Consider the following 27,528-nt stretch of genomic DNA (forward strand, 5'->3'; position numbering starts at 1 on the left):
AGCCCGCACTTGTGCCCCGGCCTTAAGCCTAGCCCGCACTTGTGCCCCGGCCTTAAGCCTAGCCCGCACTTGTGCCCCGGCCTTAAGCCTAGCCCGCACTTGTGCCCCGGCCTTATGCCTAGCCAGCACTTGTGCCCCTGCCTTATGCCTAGCCAGCACTTGTGCCCCTGCCTTATGCCTAGCCAGCACTTGTGCCCCTGCCTTATGCCTAGCCAGCACTTGTGCCCCTGCCTTATGCCTAGCCAGCACTTGTGCCCCTGCCTTATGCCTAGCCAGCACTTGTGCCCCTGCCTTATGCCTAGCCAGCACTTGTGCCCCTGCCTTATGCCTAGCCAGCACTTGTGCCCCGGCCTTAAGCCTAGCCCGCACTTGTGCCCCGGCCTTAAGCCTAGCCAGCACTTGTGCCCCTGCCTTATGCCTAGCCCGCACTTGTGCCCCGGCCTTAAGCCTAGCCCGCACTTGTGCCCCGGCCTTAAGCCTAGCCCGCACTTGTGCCCCTGCCTTATGCCTAGCCCGCACTTGTGCCCCTGCCTTATGCCTAGCCCGCACTTGTGCCCCAGCCTTAAGCCTAGCCCTCACTTGTGCCCCTGCCTTATGCCTAGCCCGCACTTGTGCCCCTGCCTTATGCCTAGCCCGGACTTGTGCCCCTGCCTTAAGCCTAGCCCGCACTTGTGCCCCGGCCTTAAGCCTAGCCCGCACTTGTGCCCCGGCCTTAAGCCTAGCCCGCACTTGTGCCCCGGCCTTAAGCCTAGCCCGCACTTGTGCCCCGGCCTTAAGCCTAGCCCGCACTTGTGCCCCGGCCTTATGCCTAGCCAGCACTTGTGCCCCGGCCTTATGCCTAGCCAGCACTTGTGCCCCTGCCTTAAGCCTAGCCCGCACTTGTGCCCCGGCCTTAAGCCTAGCCCGCACTTGTGCCCCGGCCTTAAGCCTAGCCCGCACTTGTGCCCCGGCCTTAAGCCTAGCCCGCACTTGTGCCCCGGCCTTAAGCCTAGCCCGCACTTGTGCCCCGGCCTTAAGCCTAGCCCGCACTTGTGCCCCGGCCTTAAGCCTAGCCCGCACTTGTGCCCCGGCCTTAAGCCTAGCCCGCACTTGTGCCCCGGCCTTAAGCCTAGCCCGCACTTGTGCCCCGGCCTTAAGCCTAGCCCGCACTTGTGCCCCGGCCTTAAGCCTAGCCCGCACTTGTGCCCCGGCCTTAAGCCTAGCCCGCACTTGTGCCCCGGCCTTAAGCCTAGCCCGCACTTGTGCCCCGGCCTTAAGCCTAGCCCGCACTTGTGCCCCGGCCTTAAGCCTAGCCCGCACTTGTGCCCCGGCCTTAAGCCTAGCCCGCACTTGTGCCCCGGCCTTAAGCCTAGCCCGCACTTGTGCCCCGGCCTTAAGCCTAGCCCGCACTTGTGCCCCGGCCTTAAGCCTAGCCCGCACTTGTGCCCCGGCCTTAAGCCTAGCCCGCACTTGTGCCCCGGCCTTAAGCCTAGCCCGCACTTGTGCCCCGGCCTTAAGCCTAGCCCGCACTTGTGCCCCGGCCTTAAGCCTAGCCCGCACTTGTGCCCCGGCCTTAAGCCTAGCCCGCACTTGTGCCCCGGCCTTAAGCCTAGCCCGCACTTGTGCCCCGGCCTTAAGCCTAGCCCGCACTTGTGCCCCGGCCTTAAGCCTAGCCCGCACTTGTGCCCCGGCCTTAAGCCTAGCCCGCACTTGTGCCCCGGCCTTAAGCCTAGCCCGCACTTGTGCCCCGGCCTTAAGCCTAGCCCGCACTTGTGCCCCGGCCTTAAGCCTAGCCCGCACTTGTGCCCCGGCCTTAAGCCTAGCCCGCACTTGTGCCCCGGCCTTAAGCCTAGCCCGCACTTGTGCCCCGGCCTTAAGCCTAGCCCGCACTTGTGCCCCGGCCTTAAGCCTAGCCCGCACTTGTGCCCCGGCCTTAAGCCTAGCCCGCACTTGTGCCCCGGCCTTAAGCCTAGCCCGCACTTGTGCCCCGGCCTTAAGCCTAGCCCGCACTTGTGCCCCGGCCTTAAGCCTAGCCCGCACTTGTGCCCCGGCCTTAAGCCTAGCCCGCACTTGTGCCCCGGCCTTAAGCCTAGCCCGCACTTGTGCCCCGGCCTTAAGCCTAGCCCGCACTTGTGCCCCGGCCTTAAGCCTAGCCCGCACTTGTGCCCCGGCCTTAAGCCTAGCCCGCACTTGTGCCCCGGCCTTAAGCCTAGCCCGCACTTGTGCCCCGGCCTTAAGCCTAGCCCGCACTTGTGCCCCGGCCTTAAGCCTAGCCCGCACTTGTGCCCCGGCCTTAAGCCTAGCCCGCACTTGTGCCCCGGCCTTAAGCCTAGCCCGCACTTGTGCCCCGGCCTTAAGCCTAGCCCGCACTTGTGCCCCGGCCTTAAGCCTAGCCCGCACTTGTGCCCCGGCCTTAAGCCTAGCCCGCACTTGTGCCCCGGCCTTAAGCCTAGCCCGCACTTGTGCCCCGGCCTTAAGCCTAGCCCGCACTTGTGCCCCGGCCTTAAGCCTAGCCCGCACTTGTGCCCCGGCCTTAAGCCTAGCCCGCACTTGTGCCCCGGCCTTAAGCCTAGCCCGCACTTGTGCCCCGGCCTTAAGCCTAGCCCGCACTTGTGCCCCGGCCTTAAGCCTAGCCCGCACTTGTGCCCCGGCCTTAAGCCTAGCCCGCACTTGTGCCCCGGCCTTAAGCCTAGCCCGCACTTGTGCCCCGGCCTTAAGCCTAGCCCGCACTTGTGCCCCGGCCTTAAGCCTAGCCCGCACTTGTGCCCCGGCCTTAAGCCTAGCCCGCACTTGTGCCCCGGCCTTAAGCCTAGCCCGCACTTGTGCCCCGGCCTTAAGCCTAGCCCGCACTTGTGCCCCGGCCTTAAGCCTAGCCCGCACTTGTGCCCCTGCCTTATGCCTAGCCAGCACTTGTGCCCCTGCCTTATGCCTAGCCCACACTTGTGCCCCTGCCTTATGCCTAGCCAGCACTTGTGCCCCTGCCTTATGCCTAGCCAGCACTTGTGCCCCTGCCTTATGCCTAGCCAGCACTTGTGCCCCTGCCTTATGCCTAGCCAGCACTTGTGCCCCTGCCTTATGCCTAGCCAGCACTTGTGCCCCTGCCTTATGCCTAGCCAGCACTTGTGCCCCTGCCTTATGCCTAGCCAGCACTTGTGCCCCTGCCTTATGCCTAGCCAGCACTTTTGAGCCCCTTGCATTATTGTTTTTTTGTCTTTAGCTTCATGTTGGTTATGCACACAGGGCAGGCTTTACGCTCTTCGCTCTTGTCCCGTCTGAATGCACTTGCACGACTGTAATTGGGGACGAAGGCATTACCCATTTACGGAGGATAGACAAGATGTGCCTGGTCGCTTGGAGCATGGGGGTTATGGAGTGGCTCCGCACTGTACAACAAAGTACAGAGTAGAGGGGTGAAAGCTAGCTCTTCACCCCTAAGGGTGCCTATCCCTTTATGCAAAGAGTGCAAAGAGTTAGCCGTATGCCTTATGTGTAGCCATCACTTGTGCCCCTGCCTTAAGCCTAGCCTGCATAGGTGCCCCTGCCTTATGCCTAGCCCGCACTTGTGCCCCTGCCTTATGCCTAGCCCGCACTTGTGCCCCTGCCTTATGCCTTGCCCGCGCTTGTGCCCCTGCCTTATGCCTTGCCCGCACTTGTGCCCCTGCCTTATGCCTTGCCCGCACTTGTGCCCCTGCCTTATGCCTTGCCCGCACTTGTGCCCCTGCCTTATGCCTTGCCCGCACTTGTGCCCCTGCCTTATGCCTAGCCCGCACTTGTGCCCCTGCTTTATGCCTAGCCCGCACTTGTGCCCCTGCCTTATGCCTAGCCCGCACTTGTGCCCCTGCCTTATGCGTAGCCCGCACTTGTGCCCCTGCCTTATGCCTAGCCTGCACTTGTGCCCCTGCCTTATGCCTAGCCTGCACTTGTGCCCCTGCCTTATGACTAGCCTGCACTTGTGCCCCTGCCTTATGACTAGCCCGCACTTGTGCCCCTGCCTTATGCCTAGCCCGCACTTGTGCCCCGGCCTTAAGCCTAGCCCGCACTTGTGCCCCGGCCTTAAGCCTAGCGCGCACTTGTGCCCCGGCCTTAAGCCTAGCCCGCACTTGTGCCCCGGCCTTAAGCCTAGCTAGCAGTTGTGCCCCGGCCTTAAGCCTAGCTAGCACTTGTGCCCCGGCCTTAAGCCTAGCCCGCACTTGTGCCCCGGCCTTAAGCCTAGCCCGCACTTGTGCCCCGGCCTTAAGCCTAGCCCGCACTTGTGCCCCGGCCTTAAGCCTAGCCCGCACTTGTGCCCCGGCCTTAAGCCTAGCCCGCACTTGTGCCCCGGCCTTAAGCCTAGCCCGCACTTGTGCCCCGGCCTTAAGCCTAGCCCGCACTTGTGCCCCGGCCTTAAGACTAGCCCGCACTTGTGCCCCGGCCTTAAGCCTAGCCCGCACTTGTGCCCCGGCCTTAAGCCTAACCCGCACTTGTGCCCCGGCCTTAAGCCTAGCCCGCACTTGTGCCCCGGCCTTAAGCCTAGCCCGCACTTGTGCCCCGGCCTTAAGCCTAGCCCGCACTTGTGCCCCGGCCTTATGCCTAGCCAGCACTTGTGCCCCTGCCTTATGCCTAGCCAGCACTTGTGCCCCTGCCTTATGCCTAGCCAGCACTTGTGCCCCTGCCTTATGCCTAGCCAGCACTTGTGCCCCTGCCTTATGCCTAGCCAGCACTTGTGCCCCTGCCTTATGACTAGCCAGCACTTGTGCCCCGGCCTTAAGCATAGCCCGCACTTGTGCCCCGGCCTTAAGCCTAGCCAGCACTTGTGCCCCTGCCTTATGCCTAGCCCGCACTTGTGCCCCGGCCTTAAGCCTAGCCAGCACTTGTGCCCCTGCCTTATGACTAGCCCGCACTTGTGCCCCGGCCTTATGCCTAGCCAGCACTTGTGCCCCTGCCTTATGCCTAGCCCGCACTTGTGCCCCTGCCTTATGCCTAGCCCGCACTTGTGCCCCTGCCTTATGCCTAGCCCGCACTTGTGCCCCTGCCTTATGCCTAGCCCGCACTTGTGCCCCAGCCTTAAGCCTAGCCCTCACTTGTGCCCCTGCCTTATGCCTAGCCCGCACTTGTGCCCCTGCCTTATGCCTAGCCCGGACTTGTGCCCCTGCCTTAAGCCTAGCCCGCACTTGTGCCCCGGCCTTAAGCCTAGCCCGCACTTGTGCCCCGGCCTTAAGCCTAGCCCGCACTTGTGCCCCGGCCTTAAGCCTAGCCCGCACTTGTGCCCCGGCCTTAAGCCTAGCCCGCACTTGTGCCCCGGCCTTATGCCTAGCCAGCACTTGTGCCCCTGCCTTATGCCTAGCCAGCACTTGTGCCCCTGCCTTAAGCCTAGCCCGCACTTGTGCCCCGGCCTTAAGCCTAGCCCGCACTTGTGCCCCGGCCTTAAGCCTAGCCCGCACTTGTGCCCCGGCCTTAAGCCTAGCCCGCACTTGTGCCCCGGCCTTAAGCCTAGCCCGCACTTGTGCCCCGGCCTTAAGCCTAGCCCGCACTTGTGCCCCGGCCTTAAGCCTAGCCCGCACTTGTGCCCCGGCCTTAAGCCTAGCCCGCACTTGTGCCCCGGCCTTAAGCCTAGCCCGCACTTGTGCCCCGGCCTTAAGCCTAGCCCGCACTTGTGCCCCGGCCTTAAGCCTAGCCCGCACTTGTGCCCCGGCCTTAAGCCTAGCCCGCACTTGTGCCCCGGCCTTAAGCCTAGCCCGCACTTGTGCCCCGGCCTTAAGCCTAGCCCGCACTTGTGCCCCGGCCTTAAGCCTAGCCCGCACTTGTGCCCCGGCCTTAAGCCTAGCCCGCACTTGTGCCCCGGCCTTAAGCCTAGCCCGCACTTGTGCCCCGGCCTTAAGCCTAACCCGCACTTGTGCCCCGGCCTTAAGCCTAGCCCGCACTTGTGCCCCGGCCTTAAGCCTAGCCCGCACTTGTGCCCCGGCCTTAAGCCTAGCCCGCACTTGTGCCCCGGCCTTATGCCTAGCCAGCACTTGTGCCCCTGCCTTATGCCTAGCCAGCACTTGTGCCCCTGCCTTATGCCTAGCCAGCACTTGTGCCCCTGCCTTATGCCTAGCCAGCACTTGTGCCCCTGCCTTATGCCTAGCCAGCACTTGTGCCCCTGCCTTATGACTAGCCAGCACTTGTGCCCCGGCCTTAAGCCTAGCCCGCACTTGTGCCCCGGCCTTAAGCCTAGCCAGCACTTGTGCCCCTGCCTTATGCCTAGCCCGCACTTGTGCCCCTGCCTTATGCCTAGCCCGGACTTGTGCCCCTGCCTTAAGCCTAGCCCGCACTTGTGCCCCGGCCTTAAGCCTAGCCCGCACTTGTGCCCCGGCCTTAAGCCTAGCCCGCACTTGTGCCCCGGCCTTAAGCCTAGCCCGCACTTGTGCCCCGGCCTTAAGCCTAGCCCGCACTTGTGCCCCGGCCTTATGCCTAGCCAGCACTTGTGCCCCTGCCTTATGCCTAGCCAGCACTTGTGCCCCTGCCTTAAGCCTAGCCCGCACTTGTGCCCCGGCCTTAAGCCTAGCCCGCACTTGTGCCCCGGCCTTAAGCCTAGCCCGCACTTGTGCCCCGGCCTTAAGCCTAGCCCGCACTTGTGCCCCGGCCTTAAGCCTAGCCCGCACTTGTGCCCCGGCCTTAAGCCTAGCCCGCACTTGTGCCCCGGCCTTAAGCCTAGCCCGCACTTGTGCCCCGGCCTTAAGCCTAGCCCGCACTTGTGCCCCGGCCTTAAGCCTAGCCCGCACTTGTGCCCCGGCCTTAAGCCTAGCCCGCACTTGTGCCCCGGCCTTAAGCCTAGCCCGCACTTGTGCCCCGGCCTTAAGCCTAGCCCGCACTTGTGCCCCGGCCTTAAGCCTAGCCCGCACTTGTGCCCCGGCCTTAAGCCTAGCCCGCACTTGTGCCCCGGCCTTAAGCCTAGCCCGCACTTGTGCCCCGGCCTTAAGCCTAGCCCGCACTTGTGCCCCGGCCTTAAGCCTAGCCCGCACTTGTGCCCCGGCCTTAAGCCTAGCCCGCACTTGTGCCCCGGCCTTAAGCCTAGCCCGCACTTGTGCCCCGGCCTTAAGCCTAGCCCGCACTTGTGCCCCGGCCTTAAGCCTAGCCCGCACTTGTGCCCCGGCCTTAAGCCTAGCCCGCACTTGTGCCCCGGCCTTAAGCCTAGCCCGCACTTGTGCCCCGGCCTTAAGCCTAGCCCGCACTTGTGCCCCGGCCTTAAGCCTAGCCCGCACTTGTGCCCCGGCCTTAAGCCTAGCCCGCACTTGTGCCCGGCCTTAAGCCTAGCCCGCACTTGTGCCCCGGCCTTAAGCCTAGCCAGCACTTGTGCCCCTGCCTTATGCCTAGCCAGCACTTGTGCCCCGGCCTTAAGCCTAGCCCGCACTTGTGCCCCTGCCTTATGCCTAGCCAGCACTTGTGCCCCTGCCTTATGCCTAGCCAGCACTTGTGCCCCTGCCTTATGCCTAGCCAGCACTTTTGAGCCCCTTGCATTATTGTTTTTTTGTCTTTAGCTTCATGTTGGTTATGCACACAGGGCAGGCTTTACGCTCTTCGCTCTTGTCCCGTCTGAATGCACTTGCACGACTGTAATTGGGGACGAAGGCATTACCCATTTACGGAGGACAGACAATATGTGCCTGGTCGCTTGGAGCATGGGGGTTATGGAGTGGCTCCGCACTGTACAACAAAGTACAGAGTAGAGGGGTGAAAGCTAGCTCTTCACCCCTAAGGGTGCCTATCCCTTTATGCAAAGAGTGCAAAGAGTTAGCCGTATGCCTTATGTGTAGCCATCACTTGTGCCCCTGCCTTAAGCCTAGCCTGCATAGGTGCCCCTGCCTTATGCCTAGCCCGCACTTGTGCCCCTGCCTTATGCCTAGCCCGCACTTGTGCCCCTGCCTTATGCCTAGCCCGCACTTGTGCCCCTGCCTTATGCCTAGCCCGCACTTGTGCCCCTGCCTTATGCCTAGCCCGCACTTGTGCCCCTGCCTTATGCCTTGCCCGCACTTGTGCCCCTGCCTTATGCCTTGCCCGCACTTGTGCCCCTGCCTTATGCCTTGCCCGCACTTGTGCCCCTGCCTTATGCCTTGCCCGCACTTGTGCCCCTGCCTTATGCCTTGCCCGCACTTGTGCCCCTGCCTTATGCCTAGCCCGCACTTGTGCCCCTGCTTTATGCCTAGCCCGCACTTGTGCCCCTGCCTTATGCCTAGCCTGCACTTGTGCCCCTGCCTTATGCCTAGCCTGCACTTGTGCCCCTGCCTTATGCCTAGCCTGCACTTGTGACCCTGCCTTATGCCTAGCCTGCACTTGTGCCCCTGCCTTATGCCTAGCCCGCACTTGTGCCCCGGCCTTAAGCCTAGCCCGCACTTGTGCCCCGGCCTTAAGCCTAGCCCGCACTTGTGCCCCGGCCTTAAGCCTAGCCCGCACTTGTGCCCTGGCCTTAAGCCCAGCCAGCACTTGTGCCCCGGCCTTATGCCCAGCCAGCACTTGTGCCCCTGCCTTATGCCCAGCCAGCACTTGTGCCCCTGCCTTATGCCCAGCCAGCACTTGTGCCCCGGCCTTATGCCCAGCCAGCACTTGTGCCCCGGCCTTATGCCCAGCCAGCACTTGTGCCCCGGCCTTATGCCCAGCCAGCACTTGTGCCCCGGCCTTATGCCCAGCCAGCACTTGTGCCCCGGCCTTATGCCCAGCCAGCACTTGTGCCCCGGCCTTATGCCCAGCCAGCACTTGTGCCCCGGCCTTAAGCCTAGCCCGCACATGTGCCCCGGCCTTATGCCCAGCCAGCACTTGTGCCCCGGCCTTAAGCCTAGCCCGCACATGTGCCCCGGCCTTAAGCCTAGCCCGCACTTGTGCCCCGGCCTTATGCCTAGCCAGCACTTGTGCCCCTGCCTTATGCCTAGCCAGCACTTGTGCCCCGGCCTTAAGCCTAGCCAGCACTTGTGCCCCGGCCTTAAGCCTAGCCCGCACTTGTGCCCCGGCCTTAAGCCTAGCCCGCACTTGTGCCCCGGCCTTAAGCCTAGCCAGCACTTGTGCCCCGGCCTTAAGCCTAGCCAGCACTTGTGCCCCGGCCTTAAGCCTAGCCAGCACTTGTGCCCCGGCCTTAAGCCTAGCCAGCACTTGTGCCCCTGCCTTAAGCCTAGCCAGCACTTGTGCCCCTGCCTTATGCCTAGCCCGCACTTGTGCCCCGGCCTTAAGCCTAGCCCGCACTTGTGCCCCGGCCTTAAGCCTAGCCCGCACTTGTGCCCCGGCCTTATGCCCAGCCAGCACTTGTGCCCCGGCCTTATGCCCAGCCAGCACTTGTGCCCCGGCCTTAAGCCTAGCCCGCACATGTGCCCCGGCCTTAAGCCTAGCCCGCACTTGTGCCCCGGCCTTAAGCCTAGCCCGCACTTGTGCCCCGGCCTTAAGCCTAGCCCGCACTTGTGCCCCGGCCTTAAGCCTAGCCCGCACTTGTGCCCCGGCCTTAAGCCTAGCCCGCACTTGTGCCCCGGCCTTAAGCCTAGCCCGCACTTGTGCCCCGGCCTTAAGCCTAGCCCGCACTTGTGCCCCGGCCTTAAGCCTAGCCCGCACTTGTGCCCCGGCCTTAAGCCTAGCCCGCACTTGTGCCCCGGCCTTAAGCCTAGCCCGCACTTGTGCCCCGGCCTTAAGCCTAGCCCGCACTTGTGCCCCGGCCTTAAGCCTAGCCCGCACTTGTGCCCCGGCCTTAAGCCTAGCCCGCACTTGTGCCCCGGCCTTAAGCCTAGCCCGCACTTGTGCCCCGGCCTTAAGCCTAGCCCGCACTTGTGCCCCGGCCTTAAGCCTAGCCCGCACTTGTGCCCCGGCCTTAAGCCTAGCCCGCACTTGTGCCCCGGCCTTAAGCCTAGCCCGCACTTGTGCCCCGGCCTTAAGCCTAGCCCGCACTTGTGCCCCGGCCTTAAGCCTAGCCCGCACTTGTGCCCCGGCCTTAAGCCTAGCCCGCACTTGTGCCCCGGCCTTAAGCCTAGCCCGCACTTGTGCCCCGGCCTTAAGCCTAGCCCGCACTTGTGCCCCGGCCTTAAGCCTAGCCCGCACTTGTGCCCCGGCCTTAAGCCTAGCCCGCACTTGTGCCCCGGCCTTAAGCCTAGCCCGCACTTGTGCCCCGGCCTTAAGCCTAGCCCGCACTTGTGCCCCGGCCTTAAGCCTAGCCCGCACTTGTGCCCCGGCCTTAAGCCTAGCCCGCACTTGTGCCCCGGCCTTATGCCTAGCCCGCACTTGTGCCCCGGCCTTATGCCTAGCCAGCACTTGTGCCCCTGCCTTATGCCTAGCCAGCACTTGTGCCCCGGCCTTAAGCCTAGCCAGCACTTGTGCCCCGGCCTTAAGCCTAGCCCGCACTTGTGCCCCGGCCTTAAGCCTAGCCAGCACTTGTGCCCCTGCCTTAAGCCTAGCCAGCACTTGTGCCCCTGCCTTATGCCTAGCCCGCACTTGTGCCCCGGCCTTAAGCCTAGCCCGCACTTGTGCCCCGGCCTTAAGCCTAGCCCGCACTTGTGCCCCGGCCTTATGCCCAGCCAGCACTTGTGCCCCGGCCTTATGCCCAGCCAGCACTTGTGCCCCGGCCTTAAGCCTAGCCCGCACATGTGCCCCGGCCTTAAGCCTAGCCCGCACTTGTGCCCCGGCCTTAAGCCTAGCCCGCACTTGTGCCCCGGCCTTAAGCCTAGCCCGCACTTGTGCCCCGGCCTTAAGCCTAGCCCGCACTTGTGCCCCGGCCTTAAGCCTAGCCCGCACTTGTGCCCCGGCCTTAAGCCTAGCCCGCACTTGTGCCCCGGCCTTAAGCCTAGCCCGCACTTGTGCCCCGGCCTTAAGCCTAGCCCGCACTTGTGCCCCGGCCTTAAGCCTAGCCCGCACTTGTGCCCCGGCCTTAAGCCTAGCCCGCACTTGTGCCCCGGCCTTAAGCCTAGCCCGCACTTGTGCCCCGGCCTTAAGCCTAGCCCGCACTTGTGCCCCGTCCTTAAGCCTAGCCCGCACTTGTGCCCCGGCCTTAAGCCTAGCCCGCACTTGTGCCCCGGCCTTAAGCCTAGCCCGCACTTGTGCCCCGGCCTTAAGCCTAGCCCTCACTTGTGCCCCGGCCTTAAGCCTAGCCCGCACTTGTGCCCCGGCCTTAAGCCTAGCCCGCACTTGTGCCCCGGCCTTAAGCCTAGCCCGCACTTGTGCCCCGGCCTTAAGCCTAGAACCGCACTTGTGCCCCGGCCTTAAGCCTAGCCCGCACTTGTGCCCCGGCCTTAAGCCTAGCCCGCACTTGTGCCCCGGCCTTAAGCCTAGCCCGCACTTGTGCCCCGGCCTTAAGCCTAGCCCGCACTTGTGCCCCGGCCTTAAGCCTAGCCCGCACTTGTGCCCCGGCCTTAAGCCTAGCCCGCACTTGTGCCCCGGCCTTAAGCCTAGCCCGCACTTGTGCCCCGGCCTTAAGCCTAGCCCGCACTTGTGCCCCGGCCTTAAGCCTAGCCCGCACTTGTGCCCCGGCCTTAAGCCTAGCCCGCACTTGTGCCCCGGCCTTAAGCCTAGCCCGCACTTGTGCCCCGGCCTTAAGCCTAGCCCGCACTTGTGCCCCGGCCTTAAGCCTAGCCCGCACTTGTGCCCCGGCCTTAAGCCTAGCCCGCACTTGTGCCCCGGCCTTAAGCCTAGCCCGCACTTGTGCCCCGGCCTTAAGCCTAGCCCGCACTTGTGCCCCGGCCTTAAGCCTAGCCCGCACTTGTGCCCCGGCCTTAAGCCTAGCCCGCACTTGTGCCCCGGCCTTAAGCCTAGCCCGCACTTGTGCCCCGGCCTTAAGCCTAGCCCGCACTTGTGCCCCGGCCTTAAGCCTAGCCCGCACTTGTGCCCCGGCCTTAAGCCTAGCCAGCACTTGTGCCCCTGCCTTATGCCTAGCCCGCACTTGTGCCCCGGCCTTAAGCCTAGCCCGCACTTGTGCCCCGGCCTTAAGCCTAGCCCGCACTTGTGCCCCGGCCTTAAGCCTAGCCCGCACTTGTGCCCCGGCCTTAAGCCTAGCCCGCACTTGTGCCCCGGCCTTAAGCCTAGCCCGCACTTGTGCCCCGGCCTTAAGCCTAGCCCGCACTTGTGCCCCGGCCTTAAGCCTAGCCCGCACTTGTGCCCCGGCCTTAAGCCTAGCCCGCACTTGTGCCCCGGCCTTAAGCCTAGCCCGCACTTGTGCCCCTGCCTTATGCCTAGCCCGCACTTGTGCCCCTGCCTTATGCCTAGCCAGCACTTGTGCCCCTGCCTTATGCCTAGCCAGCACTTGTGCCCCTGCCTTATGCCTAGCCAGCACTTGTGCCCCTGCCTTATGCCTAGCCAGCACTTGTGCCCCTGCCTTATGCCTAGCCAGCACTTGTGCCCCTGCCTTATGCCTAGCCAGCACTTTTGAGCCCCTTGCATTATTGTTTTTTTGTCTTTAGCTTCATGTTGGTTATGCACACAGGGCAGGCTTTACGCTCTTCGCTCTTGTCCCGTCTGAATGCACTTGCACGACTGTAATTGGGGACGAAGGCATTACCCATTTACGGAGGACAGACAAGATGTGCCTGGTCGCTTGGAGCATGGGGGTTATGGAGTGGCTCCGCACTGTACAACAAAGTACAGAGTAGAGGGGTGAAAGCTAGCTCTTCACCCCTAAGGGTGCCTATCCCTTTATGCAAAGAGTGCAAAGAGTTAGCCGTATGCCTTATGTGTAGCCATCACTTGTGCCCCTGCCTTAAGCCTAGCCTGCATAGGTGCCCCTGCCTTATGCCTAGCCCGCACTTGTGCCCCTGCCTTATGCCTAGCCCGCACTTGTGCCCCTGCCTTATGCCTTGCCCGCACTTGTGCCCCTGCCTTATGCCTTGCCCGCACTTGTGCCCCTGCCTTATGCCTTGCCCGCACTTGTGCCCATGCCTTATGCCTTGCCCGCACTTGTGCCCCTGCCTTATGCCTTGCCCGCACTTGTGCCCCTGCCTTATGCCTAGCCCGCACTTGTGCCCCTGCCTTATGCCTTGACCGCACTTGTGCCCCTGCCTTATGCCTAGCCCGCACTTGTGCCCCTGCCTTATGCCTAGCCCGCACTTGTGCCCCTGCCTTATGCCTAGCCCGCACTTGTGCCCCTGCCTTATGCCTAGCCCGCACTTGTGCCCCTGCCTTATGCCTAGCCCGCACTTGTGCCCCTGCCTTATGCCTAGCCCGCACTTGTGCCCCTGCCTTATGCCTAGCCCGCACTTGTGCCCCTGCCTTATGCCTAGCCCGCACTTGTGCCCCTGCCTTATGCCTAGCCCGCACTTGTGCCCCTGCCTTATGCCTAGCCCGCATTTGTGCCCCTGCCTTATGCCTAGCCCGCACTTGTGCCCCTGCCTTATGCCTAGCCCGCACTTGTGCCCCTGCCTTATGCCTAGCCCGCACTTGTGCCCCTGCCTTATGCCTAGCCCGCACTTGTGCCCCTGCCTTATGCCTAGCCCGCACTTGTGCCCCTGCCTTATGCCTAGCCCGCACTTGTGCCCCTGCCTTATGCCTAGCCCGCACTTGTGCCCCAGCCTTAAGCCTAGCCCTCACTTGTGCCCCTGCCTTATGCCTAGCCCGCATTTGTGCCCCTGCCTTATGCCTAGCCCGGACTTGTGCCCCTGCCTTAAGCCTAGCCTGCACTTGTGCCCCGGCCTTAAGCCTAGCCCGCACTTGTGCCCCGGCCTAAAGCCTAGCCCGCACTTGTGCCCCGGCCTAAAGCCTAGCCCACACTTGTGCCCCGGCCTTATGCCTAGCCCGCACTTGTGCCCCGGCCTTATGCCTAGCCAGCACTTGTGCCCCTGCCTTATGCCTAGCCAGCACTTGTGCCCCTGCCTTAAGCCTAGCCCGCACTTGTGCCCCGGCCTTAAGCCTAGCCCGCACTTGTGCCCCGGCCTTAAGCCTAGCCCGCACTTGTGCCCCGGCCTTAAGCCTAGCCCGCACTTGTGCCCCGGCCTTAAGCCTAGCCCGCACTTGTGCCCCGGCCTTAAGCCTAGCCCGCACTTGTGCCCCGGCCTTAAGCCTAGCCCGCACTTGTGCCCCGGCCTTAAGCCTAGCCCGCACTTGTGCCCCGGCCTTAAGCCTAGCCCGCACTTGTGCCCCGGCCTTAAGCCTAGCCCGCACTTGTGCCCCGGCCTTAAGCCTAGCCCGCACTTGTGCCCCGGCCTTAAGCCTAGCCCGCACTTGTGCCCCGGCCTTAAGCCTAGCCCGCACTTGTGCCCCGGCCTTAAGCCTAGCCCGCACTTGTGCCCCGGCCTTAAGCCTAGCCCGCACTTGTGCCCCGGCCTTAAGCCTAGCCCGCACTTGTGCCCCGGCCTTAAGCCTAGCCCGCACTTGTGCCCCGGCCTTAAGCCTAGCCCGCACTTGTGCCCCGGCCTTAAGCCTAGCCCGCACTTGTGCCCCGGCCTTAAGCCTAGCCCGCACTTGTGCCCCGGCCTTAAGCCTAGCCCGCACTTGTGCCCCGGCCTTAAGCCTAGCCCGCACTTGTGCCCCGGCCTTAAGCCTAGCCCGCACTTGTGCCCCGGCCTTAAGCCTAGCCCGCACTTGTGCCCCGGCCTTAAGCCTAGCCCGCACTTGTGCCCCGGCCTTAAGCCTAGCCCGCACTTGTGCCCCGGCCTTAAGCCTAGCCCGCACTTGTGCCCCGGCCTTAAGCCTAGCCCGCACTTGTGCCCCGGCCTTAAGCCTAGCCCGCACTTGTGCCCCGGCCTTAAGCCTAGCCCGCACTTGTGCCCCGGCCTTAAGCCTAGCCCGCACTTGTGCCCCGGCCTTAAGCCTAGCCCGCACTTGTGCCCCGGCCTTAAGCCTAGCCCGCACTTGTGCCCCGGCCTTAAGCCTAGCCCGCACTTGTGCCCCGGCCTTAAGCCTAGCCCGCACTTGTGCCCCGGCCTTAAGCCTAGCCCGCACTTGTGCCCCGGCCTTAAGCCTAGCCCGCACTTGTGCCCCGGCCTTAAGCCTAGCCCGCACTTGTGCCCCGGCCTTAAGCCTAGCCCGCACTTGTGCCCCGGCCTTAAGCCTAGCCCGCACTTGTGCCCCGGCCTTAAGCCTAGCCCGCACTTTTGCCCCGGCCTTAAGCCTAGCCCGCACTTGTGCCCCGGCCTTAAGCCTAGCCCGCACTTGTGCCCCGGCCTTAAGCCTAGCCCGCACTTGTGCCCCGGCCTTAAGCCTAGCCCGCACTTGTGCCCCGGCCTTAAGCCTAGCCCGCACTTGTGCCCCGGCCTTAAGCCTAGCCCGCACTTGTGCCCCGGCCTTAAGCCTAGCCCGCACTTGTGCCCCGGCCTTAAGCCTAGCCCGCACTTGTGCCCCTGCCTTATGCCTAGCCAGCACTTGTGCCCCGGCCTTAAGCCTAGCCCGCACTTGTGCCCCGGCCTTAAGCCTAGCCCGCACTTGTGCCCCGGCCTTAAGCCTAGCCCGCACTTGTGCCCCGGCCTTAAGCCTAGCCCGCACTTGTGCCCCGGCCTTAAGCCTAGCCCGCACTTGTGCCCCGGCCTTAAGCCTAGCCCGCACTTTTGCCCCTGCCTTATGCCTAGCCAGCACTTGTGCCCCTGCCTTATGCCTAGCCAGCACTTGTGCCCCTGCCTTATGCCTAGCCAGCACTTGTGCCCCTGCCTTATGCCTAGCCAGCACTTGTGCCCCTGCCTTATGCCTAGCCAACACTTGTGCCCCTGCCTTATGCCTAGCCAGCACTTGTGCCCCTGCCTTATGCCTAGCCAGCACTTTTGAGCCCCTTGCATTATTGTTTTTTTGTCTTTAGCTTCATGTTGGTTATGCACACAGGGCAGGCTTTACGCTCTTCGCTCTTGTCCCGTCTGAATGCACTTGCACGACTGTAATTGGGGACGAAGGCATTACCCATTTACGGAGGACAGACAAGATGTGCCTGGTCGCTTGGAGCATGGGGGTTATGGAGTGGCTCCGCACTGTACAACAAAGTACAGAGTAGAGGGGTGAAAGCTAGCTCTTCACCCCTAAGGGTGCCTATCCCTTTATGCAAAGAGTGCAAAGAGTTAGCCGTATGCCTTATGTGTAGCCATCACTTGTGCCCCTGCCTTAAGCCTAGCCTGCATAGGTGCCCCTGCCTTATGCCTAGCCCGCACTTGTGCCCCTGCCTTATGCCTAGCCCGCACTTGTGCCCCTGCCTTATGCCTAGCCCGCACTTGTGCCCCTGCCTTATGCCTAGCCCGCACTTGTGCCCCTGCCTTATGCCTTGCCCGCACTTGTGCCCCTGCCTTATGCCTTGCCCGCACTTGTGCCCCTGCCTTATGCCTTGCCCGCACTTGTGCCCCTGCCTTATGCCTAGCCCGCACTTGTGCCCCTGCTTTATGCCTAGCCTGCACTTGTGCCCCTGCCTTATGCCTAGCCTGCACTTGTGCCCCTGCCTTATGCCTAGCCTGCACTTGTGCCCCTGCCTTATGCCTAGCCTGCACTTGTGACCCTGCCTTATGCCTAGCCTGCACTTGTGACCCTGCCTTATGCCTAGCCTGCACTTGTGCCCCTGCCTTATGCCTAGCCCGCACTTGTGCCCCGGCCTTAAGCCTAGCCCGCACTTGTGCCCCGGCCTTAAGCCTAGCCCGCACTTGTGCCCCGGCCTTAAGCCTAGCCCGCACTTGTGCCCCGGCCTTAAGCCTAGCCCGCACTTGTTCCCTGGCCTTAAGCCTAGCTAGCAGTTGTGCCCCGGCCTTATGCCTAGCCAGCACTTGTGCCCCGGCCTTAAGCCTAGCCCGCACTTGTGCCCCGGCCTTAAGCCTAGCCCGCACTTGTGCCCCGGCCTTAAGCCTAGCCCGCACTTGTGCCCCGGCCTTAAGCCTAGCCCGCACTTGTGCCCCGGCCTTAGGCCTAGCCCGCAATTGTGCCCCGGCCTTAGGCCTAGCCCGCACTTGTGCCCCGGCCTTAAGCCTAGCCCGCACTTGTGCCCCGGCCTTAGGCCTAGCCCGCACTTGTGCCCCGGCCTTAGGCCTAGCCCGCACTTGTGCCCCGGCTTTAGGCCTAGCCCGCACTTGTGCCCCGGCCTTAAGCCTAGCCCGCACTTGTGCCCCGGCCTTAAGCCTAGCCCGCACTTGTGCCCCGGCCTTAAGCCTAGCCCGCACTTGTGCCCCGGCCTTAAGCCTAGCCCGCACTTGTGCCCCGGCCTTAAGCCTAGCCCGCACTTGTGCCCCGGCCTTAAGCCTAGCCCGCACTTGTGCCCCGGCCTTAAGCCTAGCCCGCACTTGTGCCCCGGCCTTAAGCCTAGCCCGCACTTGTGCCCCGGCCTTAAGCCTAGCCCGCACTTGTGCCCCGGCCTTAAGCCTAGCCCGCACTTGTGCCCCGGCCTTAAGCCTAGCCCGCACTTGTGCCCCGGCCTTAAGCCTAGCCCGCACTTGTGCCCCGGCCTTAAGCCTAGCCCGCACTTGTGCCCCGGCCTTAAGCCTAGCCCGCACTTGTGCCCCGGCCTTAAGCCTAGCCCGCACTTGTGCCCCGGCCTTAAGCCTAGCCCGCACTTGTGCCCCGGCCTTAAGCCTAGCCCGCACTTGTGCCCCGGCCTTAAGCCTAGCCCGCACTTGTGCCCCGGCCTTAAGCCTAGTCCGCACTTGTGCTCCGGCCTTAAGCCTAGCCCGCACTTGTGCCCCGGCCTTAAGCCTAGCCCGCACTTGTGCCCCGGCCTTAAGCCTAGCCCGCACTTGTGCCCCGGCCTTAAGCCTAGCCCGCACTTGTGCCCCGGCCTTAAGCCTAGCCCGCACTTGTGCCCCGGCCTTAAGCCTAGCCCGCACTTGTGCCCCGGCCTTAAGCCTAGCCCGCACTTGTGCCCCTGCCTTATGCCTAGCCAGCACTTGTGCCCCTGCCTTAAGCCTAGCCCGCACTTGTGCCCCGGCCTTAAGCCTAGCCCGCACTTGTGCCCCGGCCATAAGCCTAGCCCGCACTTGTGCCCCGGCCTTAAGCCTAGCCCGCACTTGTGCCCCGGCCTTAAGCCTAGCCCGCACTTGTGCCCCGGCCTTAAGCCTAGCCCGCACTTGTGCCCCGGCCTTAAGCCTAGCCCGCACTTGTGCCCCGGCCTTATGCCTAGCCAGAAATTGTGCCCCTGCCTTATGCCTAGCCAGCACTTGTGCCCCTGCCTTATGCCTAGCCAGCACTTGTGCCCCTGCCTTATGCCTAGCCAGCACTTGTGCCCCTGCCTTATGCCTAGCCAGCACTTGTGCCCCTGCCTTATGCCTAGCCAGCACTTGTGCCCCTGCCTTATGCCTAGCCAGCACTTGTGCCCCTGCCTTATGCCTAGCCAGCACTTGTGCCCCTGCCTTATGCCTAGCCAGCACTTGTGCCCCTGCCTTATGCCTAGCCAGCACTTGTGCCCCGGCCTTAAGCCTAGCCCGCACTTGTGCCCCGGCCTTAAGCCTAGCCAGCACTTGTGCCCCTGCCTTATGCCTAGCCCGCACTTGTGCCCCGGCCTTAAGCCTAGCCCGCACTTGTGCCCCGGCCTTAAGCCTAGCCCGCACTTGTGCCCCGGCCTTAAGCCTAGCCCGCACTTGTGCCCCTGCCTTATGCCTAGCCCGCACTTGTGCCCCTGCCTTATGCCTAGCCAGCACTTGTGCCCCGGCCTTAAGCCTAGCCCGCACTTGTGCCCCGGCCTTAAGCCTAGCCCGCACTTGTGCCCCGGCCTTAAGCCTAGCCCGCACTTGTGCCCCGGCCTTATGCCTAGTCCGCACTTGTGCCCCGGCCTTATGCCCAGCCAGCACTTGTGCCCCGGCCTTATGCCCAGCCAGCACTTGTGCCCCTGCCTTATGCCCAGCCAGCACTTGTGCCCCTGCCTTATGCCCAGCCAGCACTTGTGCCCCTGCCTTATGCCCAGCCAGCACTTGTGCCCCTGCCTTATGCCCAGCCAGCACTTGTGCCCCTGCCTTATGCCCAGCCAGCACTTGTGCCCCTGCCTTATGCCCAGCCAGCACTTGTGCCCCGGCCTTATGCCCAGCCAGCACTTGTGCCCCGGCCTTATGCCCAGCCAGCACTTGTGCCCCGGCCTTAAGCCTAGCCCGCACTTGTGCCCCGGCCTTAAGCCTAGCCCGCACTTGTGCCCCGGCCTTAAGCCTAGCCCGCACTTGTGCCCCGGCCTTAAGCCTAGCCCGCACTTGTGCCCCGGCCTTAAGCCTAGCCCGCACTTGTGCCCCGGCCTTAAGCCTAGCCCGCACTTGTGCCCCGGCCTTAAGCCTAGCCCGCACTTGTGCCCCGGCCTTAAGCCTAGCCCGCACTTGTGCCCCGGCCTTAAGCCTAGCCCGCACTTGTGCCCCGGCCTTAAGCCTAGCCCGCACTTGTGCCCCGGCCTTAAGCCTAGCCCGCACTTGTGCCCCGGCCTTAAGCCTAGCCCGCACTTGTGCCCCGGCCTTAAGCCTAGCCCGCACTTGTGCCCCGGCCTTAAGCCTAGCCCGCACTTGTGCCCCGGCCTTAAGCCTAGCCCGCACTTGTGCCCCGGCCTTAAGCCTAGCCCGCACTTGTGCCCCGGCCTTAAGCCTAGCCCGCACTTGTGCCCCGGCCTTAAGCCTAGCCCGCACTTGTGCCCCGGCCTTAAGCCTAGCCCGCACTTGTGCCCCGGCCTTAAGCCTAGCCCGCACTTGTGCCCCGGCCTTAAGCCTAGCCCGCACTTGTGCCCCGGCCTTAAGCCTAGCCCGCACTTGTGCCCCGGCCTTAAGCCTAGCCCGCACTTGTGCCCCGGCCTTAAGCCTAGCCCGCACTTGTGCCCCGGCCTTAAGCCTAGCCCGCACTTGTGCCCCGGCCTTAAGCCTAGCCCGCACTTGTGCCCCGGCCTTAAGCCTAGCCCGCACTTGTGCCCCGGCCTTAAGCCTAGCCCGCACTTGTGCCCCGGCCTTATGCCTAGCCAGAAATTGTGCCCCTGCCTTATGCCTAGCCAGCACTTGTGCCCCTGCCTTATGCCTAGCCAGCACTTGTGCCCCTGCCTTATGCCTAGCCAGCACTTGTGCCCCTGCCTTATGCCTAGCCAGCACTTGTGCCCCTGCCTTATGCCTAGCCAGCTCTTGTGCCCCTGCCTTATGCCTAGCCAGCACTTGTGCCCCTGCCTTATGCCTAGCCAGCACTTGTGCCCCTGCCTTATGCCTAGCCAGCACTTGTGCCCCTGCCTTATGCCTAGCCAGCACTTGTGCCCCGGCCTTAAGCCTAGCCCGCACTTGTGCCCCGGCCTTAAGCCTAGCCAGCACTTGTGCCCCTGCCTTATGCCTAGCCCGCACTTGTGCCCCGGCCTTAAGCCTAGCCCGCACTTGTGCCCCGGCCTTAAGCCTAGCCCGCACTTGTGCCCCGGCCTTAAGCCTAGCCCGCACTTGTGCCCCTGCCTTATGCCTAGCCCGCACTTGTGCCCCTGCCTTATGCCTAGCCAGCACTTGTGCCCCGGCCTTAAGCCTAGCCCGCACTTGTGCCCCGGCCTTAAGCCTAGCCCGCACTTGTGCCCCGGCCTTAAGCCTAGCCCGCACTTGTGCCCCGGCCTTATGCCTAGTCCGCACTTGTGCCCCGGCCTTATGCCCAGCCAGCACTTGTGCCCCGGCCTTATGCCCAGCCAGCACTTGTGCCCCTGCCTTATGCCCAGCCAGCACTTGTGCCCCTGCCTTATGCCCAGCCAGCACTTGTGCCCCTGCCTTATGCCCAGCCAGCACTTGTGCCCCTGCCTTATGCCCAGCCAGCACTTGTGCCCCTGCCTTATGCCCAGCCAGCACTTGTGCCCCGGCCTTATGCCCAGCCAGCACTTGTGCCCCGGCCTTATGCCCAGCCAGCACTTGTGCCCCGGCCTTAAGCCTAGCCCGCACTTGTGCCCCGGCCTTAAGCCTAGCCCGCACTTGTGCCCCGGCCTTAAGCCTAGCCCGCACTTGTGCCCCGGCCTTAAGCCTAGCCCGCACTTGTGCCCCGGCCTTAAGCCTAGCCCGCACTTGTGCCCCGGCCTTAAGCCTAGCCCGCACTTGTGCCCCGGCCTTAAGCCTAGCCCGCACTTGTGCCCCGGCCTTAAGCCTAGCCCGCACTTGTGCCCCGGCCTTAAGCCTAGCCCGCACTTGTGCCCCGGCCTTAAGCCTAGCCCGCACTTGTGCCCCGGCCTTAAGCCTAGCCCGCACTTGTGCCCCGGCCTTAAGCCTAGCCCGCACTTGTGCCCCGGCCTTAAGCCTAGCCCGCACTTGTGCCCCGGCCTTAAGCCTAGCCCGCACTTGTGCCCCGGCCTTAAGCCTAGCCCGCACTTGTGCCCCGGCCTTAAGCCTAGCCCGCACTTGTGCCCCGGCCTTAAGCCTAGCCCGCACTTGTGCCCCGGCCTTAAGCCTAGCCCGCACTTGTGCCCCGGCCTTAAGCCTAGCCCGCACTTGTGCCCCGGCCTTAAGCGTAGCCCGCACTTGTGCCCCTGCCTTATGCCTAGCCAGCACTTGTGCCCCGGCCTTAAGCCTAGCCCGCACTTGTGCCCCGGCCTTAAGCCTAGCCCGCACTTGTGCCACGGCCTTAAGCCTAGCCCGCACTTGTGCCCCGGCCTTAAGCCTAGCCCGCACTTGTGCCCCTGCCTTATGCCTAGCCAGCACTTGTGCCCCTGCCTTATGCCTAGCCAGCACTTGTGCCCCTGCCTTATGCCTAGCCCGCACTTGTGCCCCTGCCTTATGCCTAGCCCGCACTTGTGCCCCTGCCTTATGCCTAGCCCGCACTTGTGCCCCTGCCTTATGCCTAGCCCGCACTTGTGCCCCGGCCTTAAGACTAGCCCGCACTTGTGCCCCGGCCTTAAGCCTAGCCCGCACTTGTGCCCCGGCCTTAAGCCTAGTCCGCACTTGTGCCCCTGCCTTATGCCTAGCCCGCACTTGTGCCCCTGCCTTATGCCTAGCCCGCACTTGTGCCCCTGCCTTATGCCTAGCCCGCACTTGTGCCCCGGCCTTAAGCCTAGCCCGCACTTGTGCCCCGGCCTTAAGCCTAGCCCGCACTTGTGCCCCGGCCTTAAGCCTAGCCCGCACTTGTGCCCCGGCCTTAAGCCTAGCCCGCACTTGTGCCCCGGCCTTAAGCCTAGCCCGCACTTGTGCCCCGGCCTTAAGCCTAGCCCGCACTTGTGCCCCGGCCTTAAGCCTAGCCCGCACTTGTGCCCCGGCCTTAAGCCTAGCCCGCACTTGTGCCCCGGCCTTAAGCCTAGCCCGCACTTGTGCCCCGGCCTTAAGCCTAGCCCGCACTTGTGCCCCGGCCTTAAGCCTAGCCCGCACTTGTGCCCCGGCCTTAAGCCTAGCCCGCACTTGTGCCCCGGCCTTAAGCCTAGCCCGCACTTGTGCCCCGGCCTTAAGCCTAGCCCGCACTTGTGCCCCGGCCTTAAGCCTAGCCCGCACTTGTGCCCCGGCCTTAAGCCTAGCCCGCACTTGTGCCCCGGCCTTAAGCCTAGCCCGCACTTGTGCCCCGGCCTTAAGCCTAGCCCGCACTTGTGCCCCGGCCTTAAGCCTAGCCCGCACTTGTGCCCCGGCCTTAAGCCTAGCCCGCACTTGTGCCCCGGCCTTAAGCCTAGCCCGCACTTGTGCCCCGGCCTTAAGCCTAGCCCGCACTTGTGCCCCGGCCTTAAGCCTAGCCCGCACTTGTGCCCCGGCCTTAAGCCTAGCCCGCACTTGTGCCCCGGCCTTAAGCCTAGCCCGCACTTGTGCCCCGGCCTTAAGCCTAGCCCGCACTTGTGCCCCGGCCTTAAGCCTAGCCCGCACTTGTGCCCCGGCCTTAAGCCTAGCCCGCACTTGTGCCCCGGCCTTAAGCCTAGCCCGCACTTTTGCCCCGGCCTTAAGCCTAGCCCGCACTTGTGCCCCGGCCTTAAGCCTAGCCCGCACTTGTGCCCCGGCCTTAAGCCTAGCCCGCACTTGTGCCCCGGCCTTAACCCTAGCCCGCACTTGTGCCCCGGCCTTAAGCCTAGCCCGCACTTGTGCCCCGGCCTTAAGCCTAGCCCGCACTTGTGCCCCGGCCTTAAGCCTAGCCCGCACTTGTGCCCCGGCCTTAAGCCTAGCCCGCACCTGTGCCCCTGCCTTATGCCTAGCCAGCACTTGTGCCCCGGCCTTAAGCCTAGCCCGCACTTGTGCCCCGGCCTTAAGCCTAGCCCGCACTTGTGCCCCGGCCTTAAGCCTAGCCCGCACTTGTGCCCCGGCCTTAAGCCTAGCCCGCACTTGTGCCCCGGCCTTAAGCCTAGCCCGCACTTGTGCCCCGGCCTTAAGCCTAGCCCGCACTTGTGCCCCTGCCTTATGCCTAGCCAGCACTTGTGCCCCTGCCTTATGCCTAGCCAACACTTGTGCCCCTGCCTTATGCCTAGCCAGCACTTGTGCCCCTGCCTTATGCCTAGCCAGCACTTTTGAGCCCCTTGCATTATTGTTTTTTTGTCTTTAGCTTCATGTTGGTTATGCACACAGGGCAGGCTTTACGCTCTTCGCTCTTGTCCCGTCTGAATGCACTTGCACGACTGTAATTGGGGACGAAGGCATTACCCATTTACGGAGGACAGACAAGATGTGCCTGGTCGCTTGGAGCATGGGGGTTATGGAGTGGCTCCGCACTGTACAACAAAGTACAGAGTAGAGGGGTGAAAGCTAGCTCTTCACCCCTAAGGGTGCCTATCCCTTTATGCAAAGAGTGCAAAGAGTTAGCCGTATGCCTTATGTGTAGCCATCACTTGTGCCCCTGCCTTAAGCCTAGCCTGCATAGGTGCCCCTGCCTTATGCCTAGCCCGCACTTGTGCCCCTGCCTTATGCCTAGCCCGCACTTGTGCCCCTGCCTTATGCCTAGCCCGCACTTGTGCCCCTGCCTTATGCCTAGCCCGCACTTGTGCCCCTGCCTTATGCCTAGCCCGCACTTGTGCCCCTGCCTTATGCCTTGCCCGCACTTGTGCCCCTGCCTTATGCCTTGCCCGCACTTGTGCCCCTGCCTTATGCCTTGCCCGCACTTGTGCCCCTGCCTTATGCCTAGCCCGCACTTGTGCCCCTGCTTTATGCCTAGCCTGCACTTGTGCCCCTGCCTTATGCCTAGCCTGCACTTGTGCCCCTGCCTTATGCCTAGCCTGCACTTGTGCCCCTGCCTTATGCCTAGCCTGCACTTGTGACCCTGCCTTATGCCTAGCCTGCACTTGTGCCCCTGCCTTATGCCTAGCCCGCACTTGTGCCCCGGCCTTAAGCCTAGCCCGCACTTGTGCCCCGGCCTTAAGCCTAGCCCGCACTTGTGCCCCGGCCTTAAGCCTAGCCCGCACTTGTGCCCCGGCCTTAAGCCTAGCCCGCACTTGTGCCCCGGCCTTAAGCCTAGCCCGCACTTGTGCCCCGGCCTTAAGCCTAGCCCGCACTTGTGCCCCGGCCTTAAGCCTAGCCCGCACTTGTGCCCCGGCCTTAAGCCTAGCCCGCACTTGTGCCCCGGCCTTAAGCCTAGCCCGCACTTGTGCCCCGGCCTTAAGCCTAGCCCGCACTTGTGCCCCGGCCTTAAGCCTAGCCCGCACTTGTGCCCCGGCCTTAAGCCTAGCCCGCACTTGTGCCCCGGCCTTAAGCCTAGCCCGCACTTGTGCCCCGGCCTTAAGCCTAGCCCGCACTTGTGCCCCGGCCTTAAGCCTAGCCCGCACTTGTGCCCCGGCCTTAAGCCTAGCCCGCACTTGTGCCCCGGCCTTAAGCCTAGCCCGCACTTGTGCCCCGGCCTTAAGCCTAGCCCGCACTTGTGCCCCGGCCTTAAGCCTAGCCCGCACTTGTGCCCCGGCCTTAAGCCTAGCCCGCACTTGTGCCCCGGCCTTAAGCCTAGCCCGCACTTGTGCCCCGGCCTTAGGCCTAGCCCGCAATTGTGCCCCGGCCTTAGGCCTAGCCCGCACTTGTGCCCCGGCCTTAAGCCTAGCCCGCACTTGTGCCCCGGCCTTAGGCCTAGCCCGCACTTGTGCCCCGGCCTTAGGCCTAGCCCGCACTTGTGCCCCGGCCTTAGGCCTAGCCCGCACTTGTGCCCCGGCCTTAGGCCTAGCCCGCACTTGTGCCCCGGCCTTAAGCCTAGCCCGCACTTGTGCCCCGGCCTTAAGCCTAGCCCGCACTTGTGCCCCGGCCTTAAGCCTAGCCCGCACTTGTGCCCCGGCCTTAAGCCTAGCCCGCACTTGTGCCCCGGCCTTAAGCCTAGCCCGCACTTGTGCCCCGGCCTTAAGCCTAGCCCGCACTTGTGCCCCGGCCTTAAGCCTAGCCCGCACTTGTGCCCCGGCCTTAAGCCTAGCCCGCACTTGTGCCCCGGCCTTAAGCCTAGCCCGCACTTGTGCCCCGGCCTTAAGCCTAGCCCGCACTTGTGCCCCGGCCTTAAGCCTAGCCCGCACTTGTGCCCCGGCCTTAAGCCTAGCCCGCACTTGTGCCCCGGCCTTAAGCCTAGCCCGCACTTGTGCCCCGGCCTTAAGCCTAGCCCGCACTTGTGCCCCGGCCTTAAGCCTAGCCCGCACTTGTGCCCCGGCCTTAAGCCTAGTCCGCACTTGTGCTCCGGCCTTAAGCCTAGCCCGCACTTGTGCCCCGGCCTTAAGCCTAGCCCGCACTTGTGCCCCGGCCTTAAGCCTAGCCCGCACTTGTGCCCCGGCCTTAAGCCTAGCCCGCACTTGTGCCCCGGCCTTAAGCCTAGCCCGCACTTGTGCCCCGGCCTTAAGCCTAGCCCGCACTTGTGCCCCGGCCTTAAGCCTAGCCCGCACTTGTGCCCCTGCCTTATGCCTAGCCAACACTTGTGCCCCTGCCTTAAGCCTAGCCCGCACTTGTGCCCCGGCCTTAAGCCTAGCCCGCACTTGTGCCCCGGCCATAAGCCTAGCCCGCACTTGTGCCCCGGCCTTAAGCCTAGCCCGCACTTGTGCCCCTGCCTTAAGCCTAGCCCGCACTTGTGCCCCGGCCTTAAGCCTAGCCCGCACTTGTGCCCCGGCCTTAAGCCTAGCCCGCACTTGTGCCCCGGCCTTAAGCCTAGCCCGCACTTGTGCCCCGGCCTTAAGCCTAGCCCGCACTTGTGCCCCGGCCTTATGCCTAGCCAGAAATTGTGCCCCTGCCTTATGCCTAGCCAGCACTTGTGCCCCTGCCTTATGCCTAGCCAGCACTTGTGCCCCTGCCTTATGCCTAGCCAGCACTTGTGCCCCTGCCTTATGCCTAGCCAGCACTTGTGCCCCTGCCTTATGCCTAGCCAGCACTTGTGCCCCTGCCTTATGCCTAGCCAGCACTTGTGCCCCTGCCTTATGCCTAGCCAGCACTTGTGCCCCTGCCTTATGCCTAGCCAGCACTTGTGCCCCGGCCTTAAGCCTAGCCCGCACTTGTGCCCCGGCCTTAAGCCTAGCCAGCACTTGTGCCCCTGCCTTATGCCTAGCCCGCACTTGTGCCCCGGCCTTAAGCCTAGCCCGCACTTGTGCCCCGGCCTTAAGCCTAGCCCGCACTTGTGCCCCGGCCTTAAGCCTAGCCCGCACTTGTGCCCCTGCCTTATGCCTAGCCCGCACTTGTGCCCCTGCCTTATGCCTAGCCAGCACTTGTGCCCCGGCCTTAAGCCTAGCCCGCACTTGTGCCCCGGCCTTAAGCCTAGCCCGCACTTGTGCCCCGGCCTTAAGCCTAGCCCGCACCTGTGCCCCGGCCTTATGCCTAGTCCGCACTTGTGCCCCGGCCTTATGCCCAGCCAGCACTTGTGCCCCGGCCTTATGCCCAGCCAGCACTTGTGCCCCTGCCTTATGCCCAGCCAGCACTTGTGCCCCTGCCTTATGCCCAGCCAGCACTTGTGCCCCTGCCTTATGCCCAGCCAGCACTTGTGCCCCTACCTTATGCCCAGCCAGCACTTGTGCCCCTGCCTTATGCCCAGCCAGCACTTGTGCCCCGGCCTTATGCCCAGCCAGCACTTGTGCCCCGGCCTTAAGCCTAGCCCGCACTTGTGCCCCGGCCTTAAGCCTAGCCCGCACTTGTGCCCCGGCCTTAAGCCTAGCCCGCACTTGTGCCCCGGCCTTAAGCCTAGCCCGCACTTGTGCCCCGGCCTTAAGCCTAGCCCGCACTTGTGCCCCGGCCTTAAGCCTAGCCCGCACTTGTGCCCCGGCCTTAAGCCTAGCCCGCACTTGTGCCCCGGCCTTAAGCCTAGCCCGCACTTGTGCCCCGGCCTTAAGCCTAGCCCGCACTTGTGCCCCGGCCTTAAGCCTAGCCCGCACTTGTGCCCCGGCCTTAAGCCTAGCCCGCACTTGTGCCCCGGCCTTAAGCCTAGCCCGCACTTGTGCCCCGGCCTTAAGCCTAGCCCGCACTTGTGCCCCGGCCTTAAGCCTAGCCCGCACTTGTGCCCCGGCCTTAAGCCTAGCCCGCACTTGTGCCCCGGCCTTAAGCCTAGCCCGCACTTGTGCCCCGGCCTTAAGCCTAGCCCGCACTTGTGCCCCGGCCTTAAGCCTAGCCCGCACTTGTGCCCCGGCCTTAAGCCTAGCCCGCACTTGTGCCCCGGCCTTAAGCCTAGCCCGCACTTGTGCCCCGGCCTTAAGCCTAGCCCGCACTTGTGCCCCGGCCTTAAGCCTAGCCCGCACTTGTGCCCCGGCCTTAAGCCTAGCCCGCACTTGTGCCCCGGCCTTAAGCCTAGCCCGCACTTGTGCCCCGGCCTTAAGCCTAGCCCGCACTTGTGCCCCGGCCTTAAGCCTAGCCCGCACTTGTGCCCCGGCCTTAAGCCTAGCCCGCA

Source organism: Ranitomeya imitator, chromosome 5, assembly GCF_032444005.1.
Source record: "Ranitomeya imitator isolate aRanImi1 chromosome 5, aRanImi1.pri, whole genome shotgun sequence".
NCBI classification, from domain to species: Eukaryota; Metazoa; Chordata; class Amphibia; order Anura; family Dendrobatidae; genus Ranitomeya; species Ranitomeya imitator.